We start from the raw sequence: 12,115 nt of genomic DNA, 5'->3' as shown, positions 1-12,115 counted from the left end.
GATCCATCCAAGATGGTTGGACATACCAAAGTCATGGTGTGGTGCGGGATCTGGAGAACACGGGTCATTGGTCCTGTGTTCATCCACAACAATTTGAATGCCGACAGCTACAAAGAGATGTTGGAGGAGCTGGTGTTCCCATCCGTAGCGACGGAGGATGGTGACTTCCCCTTATGGTTTCAGCACGATGGGGCATCACCTCACTACGGTCTGCAGGTACGTGGATTACTCAACGAACAGTTTCCACAGCGCTGGATTGACCGTCGAGGTCCAGTGGAGTGGCCTGCAAGATCCCCCGATCTCACTCCCCTGGACTTTTACCTATGGGGCCACCTCAAAGCCATGGTGTATGCGGTCAAAATCAATGATCTTCGCCACCTGGAACAGCGGATCATTGATGCACGTGCGGCTATTACACCAGATGTCCTGTTACGTGTGCATACGGAGTGGCAGAAGAGAATGGAAATTACTGTCCAGCATGAAGGAGGCCACATCGAACACATCATGTAAAGTGTGCCACTTTTCAAAACTTGAAAAAAGAAACCTTTGTAACTCCTACACGAATAAAGATACGTCAAAATGGACAACACCATATAATTCCTGACAAAATTCTAGCCTAAAATTATGTGTCACACGACCCCCTTCCCATTTAAAAAAATGAAGTTGAATCCAAGATGGCGGACTTCAAGATGGCGGCCGTCAAGATCAACCTCATCATAAAGTTTTCCCCCACCCCCAACACGCATATCCTACACTCACTGACACCTATCCCCTCAGTGGCTTCTTTTATTTAGGTGTATTGCGACTTTTGACCCACCCTGTAGTACGAGTGATAAAGCCATACCCCTCAATGTAGCTGCTGTACTGAAGTTATCGGACCTTATGAGTTGTACAGCTACGACAAAATAACACCAGAATTAACACACAGGAAAGATCTATTTTCAGAAGTCACGTTGCCTTGTTTACATTGACCTCATTCTTGCAGTGGATGGAGAATAGTGTCCTAGAAATTCATAAAACAAGAGGCAGGAATAAGAAATATAGAGATTATAAACAGCTTACTTTCTGAATTTTACACGTGGAAAAAACATTTAATTTCTCTCCGCAAAAGAAATGTAATGGAGTAAAAAAAAATATATGATAACTATAATGTATTAATTACTTTGGTTAATTAGTTAATTAATTGGCTAGCTAACTGGTTCATATGGCAACAAAATAATAATATCTTATAGGAAATAAAGTTCCAAAATGCATTGTCAGAAACCAAACTTGTATCGGTATAAGTTATAGTATACACTTCGTCTCTTGTCAGTAAGCTGGTACAATATTATAATCGTAATAAGCTTAATTTAAAAAAAATGTATATTAATTTTGGTCATTAAAGCTATCTTTTTGTCGCTGTATGTGATATTGAAAATATTAACACGTCAAATTAATTTGTGCTTTGGTTTAAATTTTATACTATATAGTTTAATTCTATTCTGTTTGTTTTATTGTCTTAATTGTATTTCCAGTGTTGCATGAAGAATATACTGTTCACAATACTAAAAATAAAACAAAAAAATATAACAAATTTTGGATAGAGGCCTACATTTACCTTAATCAAAGCTTAGTTTTGCTGATGTATATGTAAAGTTCCAAAACAGTGTACTTATAAAAAGTAGTGCATATCTTCAAGAATCATCGGGAGGGAAATATATTCAGAGACCATCCACAACCCTCTCAATGTCCGAGTGATCGACTCAGATCTCGCCTCCTAAGGTTCTGGGTTCGAGTTCCGCCCTATAGGTATGGGTGTATATATACACTAGTGTCCCCTTCATCAATTTAATCTAGTCGCCATTCATTCCCATCGTTCCGATCAGGGGCGTCGCCAAAGGGTGGGCTAAGGTTCCCCTCCTGCCTACTCGTATACTCCACATGAGAAAATTTCCAGAATGGAATGTAAGCAAGAATCGGGCGCATAGAGAAAGACAAAAGCTGATATAAAGTAAAAGAGGTCGAGAATGGGAAGAAAAAAGATAAGGAAAACTAGATAGAAAGAAAAGTGGTTACGAATCAGAGCAAGAAAGAGAGAAGAAGAAAGGATGATAACTAGACTAGGGATGGCCAAACGGATCCGGATCCGAAAAATCCGGATCCATTCAGATCCGGATCCGGATCCAAAAGTTACGGATCTGGATCCGGATCCGAAAATTCCGGATCCGAAAGTTTCGGATCTGGATCCGGATCCGAGAGTTCCGGATCCAAAAATTTCGGATCCGGATCCGAGAGTTTCATATCTCAATGCCATTATAATATTACCACACCTTAAAAGGTATTATGATCTTCGATTACAAAGAAATTTTTCATTAGTTAGTCCTACAAGAATTTTTTTCAAGTGTTGTTCCTAAAATACTTTGCTACGCATCGGCTAACACACTCGTGCACAAAAAAAAATCTTACTTGTTTAACATAAAATGTCAGAGGTGATTTTGTAAACGGCATTGAAACGAATATGTATTCATTCCAATGTATTGGAAATGAAAACACACATAAATGTGAGACATTCCATTCCAGCATGAAACCTTTAACACATAAATGTGAGACATTCCATTCCAGCATGAAACCTTTAACACATATAACAAGATAGAAATGTTATACAAAAATTATACAATTGTTCTACAGTTACAGTTTTACAAATTAAAATAGAACATTATAATATATGCAGTGTTATATAATTACAAAGTGTAAGACTAACAAGGGAGGTTATCTAAGTGTCCCCCCCGATTTCCATGAAACTTGGCAGGCGTATAGTGGGGCCCAAATGAAGAAATACGTGTTTTTTTTGTTTCAGCTAAAAAACGTTTTTAGGGGGCAAGACCCCCTCAAATGTCAAGATGAAAACAAATTGAAGTGAGGATCTGGCCTCTGTGTCCCTCCGATTTCCATGAAACTTGGCAGGTGTATAGTGGGGCCCAACGGAAGAAATACGTGTCTTTTCGTTTCAGCTAAAAACGGTTTTAGGGGGCAAAACCCCCTCAAATGTCAAGATGAGGACAAATTGAAGTGAGGATCTGACCCCTGTGTCCCTCCGATTTCAATGAAACTTGGCAGGTGTATAGTGGGGCCCAAAGGAAGAAATACGTGTTTTTTTTGTTTCAGCTAAAAAAAAACCGGTTTTACAGGGCAAAACCCACTCAATTGTCAAGATGAGGACAAATTGAAGTGGGGATCTGACCCCTGTGTCCCCCTCCGATTTTCATGAAACTTCGCAGGTGTATAGAGGGGCCCAAAGGAAGAAATACGTGTTTTTTTGTTTCGGCTAAAAAACTTTTTTAGGGGGCAAAACCCGTCTCAAATGTCAAGATGAGGACAAATTGACGTGGGGATCATCTGACCCCTGTGTCCCCATCCGATTTCCATGAGATTTGACAGGTGTATAGAGAGGCCCTATGCCGCCTGTTTCTTCCTATGCCATATTTAGGGTGGTTTCGGGGTCCGATCCCCACTTCAATTTCTCCTCATCTTGACATTTGAGGGGGGACCTCTATACACCTGCCAAGTTTCATACAAATCGGAGGGGGAGACTTAGACCTCCCTTGTAAGTGTATTAATTAATTACATATCGCGCACGCGCGCACACACACACACTATATATATATATATATATATATATATATATATATATATATATATATATATATATATATATATATATATTAGCGGGTAACAATATGTTATAAGCACATTCTTACTTTCCAAAGAAGCGCATGTGGGATGGCAAAACGGATCCGGATCCGAAAGTTCTGGATCCGGATCCAAAAATACCGGATCCGGATCCGAAAGTTCTGGATCCGGATCCAAAAGTACCGGATCCGGATCCGAAAAATTTTAGGATCCGGATCCTAAGGATCCGGAACCAACCGGATCCGGATTTCGGATCCGCCAGGATCCGGATCTGGCCATCCCTAAACTAGACCTTGAATTTTAGTTTTTCAACCTACTATCCGTGACAAAAAATATTGAGCCCTCGGTTTACGTGCTTGTAAAATTGTACTCCTTGGGAGGAAAAATGTCAAATATACCTCATTGTAAAGCTACAAGTGTCTGCGTTTAGACAAAAGCAAGACAAAGTGATTTTAACTCTGTCTGTTTTCTATTCAGACAAAAATGTGCGAAAAAGTGCAGTTTTTTCGGGTGTTTTTTAAGTAAGTCGAATTCAATTGTGTGTAGCTTCGTGTAAAACCGTCGTAAAAATATGATTTTTTTTGTGATTGAACCTTCTTTATGTGGAAATATCTCAGCCAAATATAAGGTTACTATCATCTGTGCAACAGTCACAATTAATGATTAATTATGATGTTGCAATTTCGGTAATTATCAGCCCAATGGTCATGATATGCATATCAAAATGATGGCCGTGGAATAAAAATCAAACTTTCATATCGCATTGTTGCACGCTGTGCGAATTGAAAACAACAGAGAATTGTTTTTCCTGGCAACCGGTTCCCGCGCAATTGACATGGTTCCTAAGAACTCATGTAGAGCGTTGCCAAGTGTCACCGCTTCCCCTTTAAACTTCGCGTCCAAGCAGCTTTGACACGGCAAATGAACCAAAACAATGTGTTGCGCCAAGGAAAGCATTGTAGAGATGACATTTTCTTTTGTCACTTCTGTGTTTACATTCCTGCCATGAATTATTGCCTGAACTACCACATAGCCATAATGATTCTTACGTGCATTCTATCCAGGCAGTCGGTCTCTCACAAGTTCGCGTGTTTGTTCGTACGTACTGTATTGAGTGGTGGCGGTTCTGTGAAGTGATTCTTTGTTGCATGAAAATGGCAAGACGGTAATATCATAGTGGTACAAAAAAACTATAGTCAGTGCCAAGAGATATTTCGACCAGGGGAAACGAATAGGCGCATCTCACGACATACGCCAAGGTGTCAAGTGCACGGCAGAGTGTTTGGGGGTTACGTCAGCACAGTGAAAAAGGTATGTAAAGAAAAAGAGAACAACAAAAATTTGCATCGACCCAATATTTTATTGGGCGAGTTTTTGCAAGGTGTGGTTTGAAGAAAGATACACGACTATTATTTTAATTATCCAGTTCAACAGAATCCATTATGAACAGCATTTTATACTTTTACCTTTCACTCATATTTATTGAAACTTTATTAATGTTTTTAGTCATCTTGTCTCTCTTAATGAACCCACAACTCCCTGCTTATTACAAGAGTTGCAGCTGTGAAACAGACCAAAAAACAATTTTTCAGATGCGTTAAATGCTGAAACCACCGATACGATGATTAAATGAATTTTTGCGAGATAAACACAATTTACATGCGTTTTTGCTCGAAATATATTTTATTAAAATGTTAGTTGGCGTGAAGGTTTCAAATGCGTAATTTTTTAAATATAATTTCTATGCGTTGCTATCGCTAGTATGCACATCGCTCTGTTTCCCTTTGTTATGAAATCGCTATACACAGCAGGTGTGTTATTATTGTATACAGAGAAGACTGGATCTCTCATCGACTTCATTCAAATAGTCCTCATCGAACATCGTTTTACTCAATATATCTGTTTAAATGTGCGACATAAAATAATACTGGGAAAATGATGTTCTCTTTAAGTCCACTTTATGCAAAGGTAGGCTAATCGGGACTGGACTTACAGTTTAAAGTGGGATCCGAACCACTATGTACCTTCGCCGGGTACCGAAGTAGACGATGTTCATATGAAGATAAAACCTAGGGGAAAAAACCCTGCAGTACAGCAATACTCCATTTGCAATATGATAAATATTTCATTCATTATTTTATGCTGCGACTATACTCTGGATCGGCTCGACGGAACGCACTTGCGCGATTCTCTCAGCGAAACGGCAACGCTGTGGAAGTCGCTGCTGCCCGCGGAGTCTGAGATTGGCCGCACTCTGCCTTACGTCATGCACCCGTTTACCATATTAGGAGTGCGAAATAATAATTAACATCTGGAACCATATTTGATGTACACACGCCAAACTTCTGGAATTTGATCAAATGCGTTATATCAACAGTTTTTTGCAATTTCATTGAATTCGTAATTATGCATTTCAAGTTTGCACGTTTCCCTAAAATATAAATTTTTGAAGTATCTAGTAAAAAAATGCATTTGATTTTTTCTAGAAAGGTGCAACTATAATCAAACTTCAAGTACACAAAATCTCAAAATTATATGTACAGTCGATTATGAACTGTATGGTGTTAAGTTCCCCGTTCGTGAATACACTTTTCAGTGAATTTTTCATTATTGCAAGAAAACAAAGTTAAGAAATTTTTTTTCAGATAACGCTTATTAAAAAGTAGATACTTGAAGGTTTCCAATGAGGTATATTTGACTTTTTTCTTCCTATGGAGTACAATTTTACAAGCGCGTAAACCGAGGGGTCAATATTTTTGTCAGGGATAGTAGTGTTTCCTTTTTCCTTTGCAGGTAAATAAGAAATAACAAGTTATGACAGCGTTTTATTAAAAAACGCAACAACTGATGAAATTTTATAGTGCCAAAAATAACCTTAGATATATATGTAGATCTTAGATATATGTGCCTAAATTAAACTTTCTTTGTAGGTTTTTATATATATTATTTTAGGTTTTGCAAGATTTTTATATCTCACTCGGTTTGGTGACGAATTAATTCCATGACTGTTGTGTTTGAAACATGTTTTCTGTCGATTTACCCCCCCTCCCTCAAAGTTTATAATGTTTTACAAAGTTAAATGAAACAAAATGTCTAACGCTACTATTACCTGCAGACAGTGGCGGCGATTAGCGGGGACAGTTCTCCCCTACTATTTGCCCCGCACTATGGACTCTTGTCATCTAAGAGAAAGTAAACTGTTCTTGCTCCCTCTCGCCCTTTCCAAGTTTTGGCACCCAATCGCCTACTGTTTGCACAGTCCAAATAGCAAACTTCCGATCCGTGTGGTCTTACTCACTTTCGCGTCAGTTCGGTCCTTTTGTGGCATTCAAACCTTGCGAAGTAACGTTTCAGCATGCAAGTTTGCACCACTGACTATGTTTCTGTTGAAATATAATTTCCAGCATGTAAAATGATCCTAACAGACAAAAGGTGGAGTTTGACTGTGGAGAACACGATAAAATTCAAGGGTACAAGCGGATATTTTTTTTAACGATTGTATCTAATCAGTATTTTTCACGAGTTTTGTACCATTTTAAGTTGTCTCGGAACCTACTTCAGGATTTTTCGAGCCTAATTAAATATTTTTAGAACCTATTTCAGGATTTTAGAACCTATTTTAGGATTTTCAGAACCTCTTTTGTGATTTTTAGAACCTATTTTGGGATTTTTAGAACTTCTTTTAGAATTTTTAGAACCTATTTCAGGATTTTTAGAACCTATTTTGGGATTTTAGAACCTATTTCAGGATTTTTAGAACCTATTTTGGGATTTTAGAACCTGTTTCAGGATTTTTTAACCTATTTTGGGATTTTATAACATATTTTGGGATTTTTAGAACTTCTTTTAGGATTTTTAGAACCTATTTTAGGATTTTTAGAACCTCTTTTAGGATTTTTAGAACCTATTTCAGGATTTTTAGAACCTCTTTTAGGATTTTTAGAACCTATTTTAGGATTTTTAGAACCTACTTTAGGATTTTTAGAACCTCTTTTAGGATTTTTAGAACCTATTTTAGGATTTTTAGAACCTACTTTAGGATTTTTAGAACCTCTTTTAGGATTTTTAGAACCTCTTTTAGGATTTTTAGAACTTCTTTTAGGATTTTTAGAACCTATTTTAAGATTTTTAGAACCTATTTCAGGATTTTTAGAACTTCTTTTAGGACTTTTAGAACCTATTTCAGGATTTTTAGAACCTATTTCAGGATTTTTAGAACCTATTTCAGGATTTTTAGAACCTATTTCAGGATTTTTAGAACTTCTTTTAGGATTTTTAGAACTTCTTTTAGGATTTTTAGAACCTATTTTAGGATTTTTAGAACCTATTTTGGGAACCTAAAAGCATACTTTTTAGAACCTAAAAATCCAAGGTCTTAATGATAACACAAAGACAGAGAAAAAGAAAGAAGGAATTATAAAAAGAGTTAGACGGAGAAAGAAAATATGAAAATGAGATAAAAATAAAGAGAGAATGAAAAAGGTAGAAAGAAAGAGTGAGAAACTGAGCAAGTCAGACGAGGAAAGTGAAAGATAACCTTAGAAGCAGAAAAAGAGCCCGCCAAAAAATATTTCATCCAACCTTGATAAAAACACTGGCAAAATAGAGATGAAACAAATAGCTACAGTACAAGGAAACATTTACATGCTAGATAATACAAAATAGGGTATTTGATTACTGTGATCCTAATTTTCTGAGGTCTTCCCCGATGGCGCAGTGGTAGCGTCTTCGCCTTGTAATCAAGGGGTCCCGGGTTCGATACCCGGTGGAGGTACATAGTGGCTCGGATCCAACTTTAATACTGTAGGTCCAGTCCCGATTAGCTTTACTGTGCACAAAGTGGACTTAAAACACCAATTCAATCAACCTAATTTTCTGAAGCAAATATTAAAAATAATAAAAAATACATATAGTTTATCACTGGCGTATTCTGAAAATTTGGCCCAGTTTATCGCAACAATCTATGTTATATATTTATTATATATATTAATTAGATATAATACATATAACACTAATGCAGACATGCAAGTAAAGCAATATCAGAAGTCCGACAACTTCAAAATTTACAGCAATATATGAAAAAAGTTGGTTTACCGACGGTAAACCAGATAACATGGTATATTGTGACACTGAAATAATAATCAGTAATTGCCTAATAAAAGACCAATGTGTATTTGCAGTGGCGGCGATTAGGGGGGCCAGTTGCCCCCCACACTTTTCGCAGTTTTGCACCCGCACTATGCTAAACTTTATCTACAAAGGGAAATAATACTGTCTTTGCCCTCACCCCCAGTTTTGCAACCCAATCGCCGCCACTGTGTATTGGAAAGACTGAAACCTTGTCACCTTCATCGATTTTTCCTTTACATGCAAAACAAAGACAAATTGTGGCAGTTGTAATTACAGGCAGTATGTAATAAATGGGTAATATTATAGGTAATTTCATCCCTAGACAGATACATTATTACCGGTCAGAAATAACTATCGACTGAATTCCGTTCGGAGCATGAATTCCTGTAAACGATAAAATGAGAAACATGCCAGTGGCACCGTTGGAAAAGAGTACGTCTAGCAACCTTGAATATAATCCTCATTCACGTGTAATATATGCGAGGTGACGAATGTAGAAGCGATTTATTGATTTCAAGGTGCACACACATGATCCATTTTATATATTCTTCGGTCATCCATGATTTTTGTATGTTGTCCCTGTATGCGTTCCCAATAACGTGTTTTCAAGAGGTAGTGGGTTTAAATCCTGGTGTTCGGGTTCCTCTTCGATGGTGTAGGGGAAACGTTGTTGCCTCATAATCAACGGGTATAGGATTAGATACCAGGTGGAGGCACATAATGATTTGAATTCTACTTTAAACGGTTAGTCTGGTCCCGATTATCCTTTCTGTGCATAAAGTGGAGTCAAAACAGAACTGTCCGTACTTCTGATTCCCTGTCAACCTTCGTGGCGTGATGGTTAGATTATCGCGGGGGGGGGGGGTCATTAAGCATGAGTGTTTAATTGTCATTTGTCACCCATTAGTTTATCATTCATATTCATCGCTGCGATTAATCTAGAAGTAGATAAGAGACGCGAAATTGAAATAAAAGCAGGCAATTCCTCCATGTCTCTGCTTGCTTAGGTCTACATAATTGGGACTGGTCCCACAGTTAAAGGCGGAATTCAAACTGTAAAATTTCCTTCCGTCTGTATTCCCTAATTATTATATCTATAACTGTTATAATTTCAAAAAATACTGATCAGTCATTTGACACCAAGTACATTCGAAAGGTCGTTGCCGGCCTCCGTAACGGAGTGGTTAGCGCAGCGTGCTACGACTCCAGGGGTCCCTGGTTCGGATCCCGGCCTCAGTGTGAGTGTCCGTTCATCAATTTCATTGTATCATCACTCATCATCATCTTCGCAATTAGCCAAAAGTTGTAGAAACGCGAAGTAAAATAAACCAAATCAATTTAAAGGTTCTTCTATAAACAAAATTTCATCTTTCTGGCTCCCACAGTTTTTGGGTTTTCAATATTTTTGGATTTTCTGCTTGGATACGAACTGGCTGGACCAAGCCTATACTTACAGGACTCTCCTCATATTATACCTACTAAATTTGTTTAACTTTTTCACACAAAAGAAATTGAAAACTAGGGTGACCAGACATACTCTTTTTAAGAGTATTATACTCTTTTAGAGGTTCATATACTCTATACTCTTTTCAATTTGCAAAAATCCCCAAATATACTCTTTTCCTTGCTATTTAATTTCATTCATTATTTTACGCGTAAAAATGCCTTAAAATCCACAGAACGGAAAACGTCAAGATGTCAACAAACTGAGGTATTTACTCCTTGACTCAAGAATTTCCTATGAACAATTTCAAGAGTCATTTTCATATTCCATCAACAGGCAAAACATATTTCAAATTCATTTAAATTTAATGATAATGATATTTTTGACACTTACTGTGCAATTTCCCATTAAAAAACATCTTGAAAATTGGGGGGAAAGAAAAGAAACAATGATGGGTAAGTGGAGGTCAGTACAGGCTGGGTCAAATTTAAAAGTGATTGTGACTCTTATAAAATTCTTCTTTACTCTACCTGGTACAAATGTTGATTGTGAGATTGTGAAAGAATCTTCAGTGTTATTAAAACTTATTGGCGAGAGGAAAAAAGTACACTCCTGGTGTCAACACTCGAACAAGTAATGAAAGTGAAATTCAATCTGGACATGACATGTGAAGAGTTTAGACTGGCAATAAAGGACGATTTAAACTTCTCAAGGAAGCAAAATCATCCCAGAAGTATGAATGATGGTGCCCATTGGTGAGTAAGTATTTGTAATTAGCTAATTACATTAGACCCATAAGTAATTTGAATCTGTAGAGTTAGGCCTATTTTATAGGGGCTATAATAAAAACAATAACAAATAGCCACCCTTATTTTCGTTTTCTTTTTATGATTTGTGCATGCGCACCTTCAACCTATAGACTATATACTCTTTTCGGTCAACAAATATCTGGTCACCCTATGAAAACATAAAATTGTACGTGCTTAACCGTCAGAAAAGTTTAATATGAACTTAAATCCAATTTAGATATGTCGAGAAAGGGAATTTTAGTTAATGGCTATAGGCCGTATTATTAAGGTTATTGGTAATTGAGGTTTGACAGGTACGTTTCACGCGAACTGTTCAAACTATTGGAATTTCTGCCCGAGTTGTGTTAACTGACATATCGCGTGAATATCTATACCTTTTTTTGAACCAGACAATGTTGCGATATAAAGATCACATCCTACGCAAATATCTTATCCAGTAGCTTGGTGCGATTGTCTTTTTTTTCCGCCTTGCTACAGAACTCGCTATGAAACTTTTAAACAATCACACAGACACAGCAAAGCGGATCACATGACTTGTTGAGCTTGCACCGTTTCGACACAATGAGTTATGGAAGTCGTGATGTTGTTTTCGTGTATGACGGCACCGAAATTAACTTATATTTATAAACTAAATGCACTGTTGTGGTTCTTACTGTACACTTACCTCTGTTTCCAAGAGCACGGAGTGGTCGAAAACACTTACGAACTCGCAGGCTGACGAAGGCGCCACTATTTCACCCTGCAAGGAGGATTTGTAACCAGCAAATCGATGTCTCTGTGGAAGTCTGCTGGCGCCCTCTACGGCGCAGTGTTGCCACCTGATATGCTCGTCGCTTTGAAATGCCCTCTCGACCTATCTTCTGCATATACATGAGTAGGTGTGTCGATTGGGGGGGGGAGGGAGGGTCTGGTCATGGGGGTGGGTGCGTGGGATTTTCCACCCTTAGTAATGTCTCCCAAAGGATCAAGGCTTATCCGTGTTACGATAGCTGGATCATTCCGTGGCGGCGTGGTTTCAATGATGCTCTGCCCTTGCTTCTACTCAAGCTTTAAAAAAACAAAC

The 12,115-nt window shown here is 37.8% G+C and overlaps 1 protein-coding gene across 2 annotated transcripts in view; it reads right to left on the bottom strand.

Annotated features, from left to right (window-relative positions):
• Window positions 1-11,813, bottom strand: part of LOC145992140 (synaptosomal-associated protein 25-like) — a 55,561-nt gene extending 43,748 nt beyond the window's left edge. For both annotated transcript variants that reach the window (XM_083128406.1, XM_083128405.1), the window contains exon 1: window positions 11,717-11,813. The gene's annotated coding sequence lies outside the window, so the exon portion shown is untranslated. The remainder of the gene's footprint in view (window positions 1-11,716) is intronic.
• Between the last annotated feature and the right edge of the window lie 302 nt (window positions 11,814-12,115).

Source organism: Lepisma saccharinum, chromosome 9 (genome assembly GCF_977018435.1).
Source record: "Lepisma saccharinum chromosome 9, izLepSacc3.1, whole genome shotgun sequence".
Taxonomy (NCBI): Eukaryota; Metazoa; Arthropoda; class Insecta; order Zygentoma; family Lepismatidae; genus Lepisma; species Lepisma saccharinum.
Note: the sequence above shows the minus strand (reverse complement) of the source record. Positions and strands in the feature narration are given on the sequence as shown.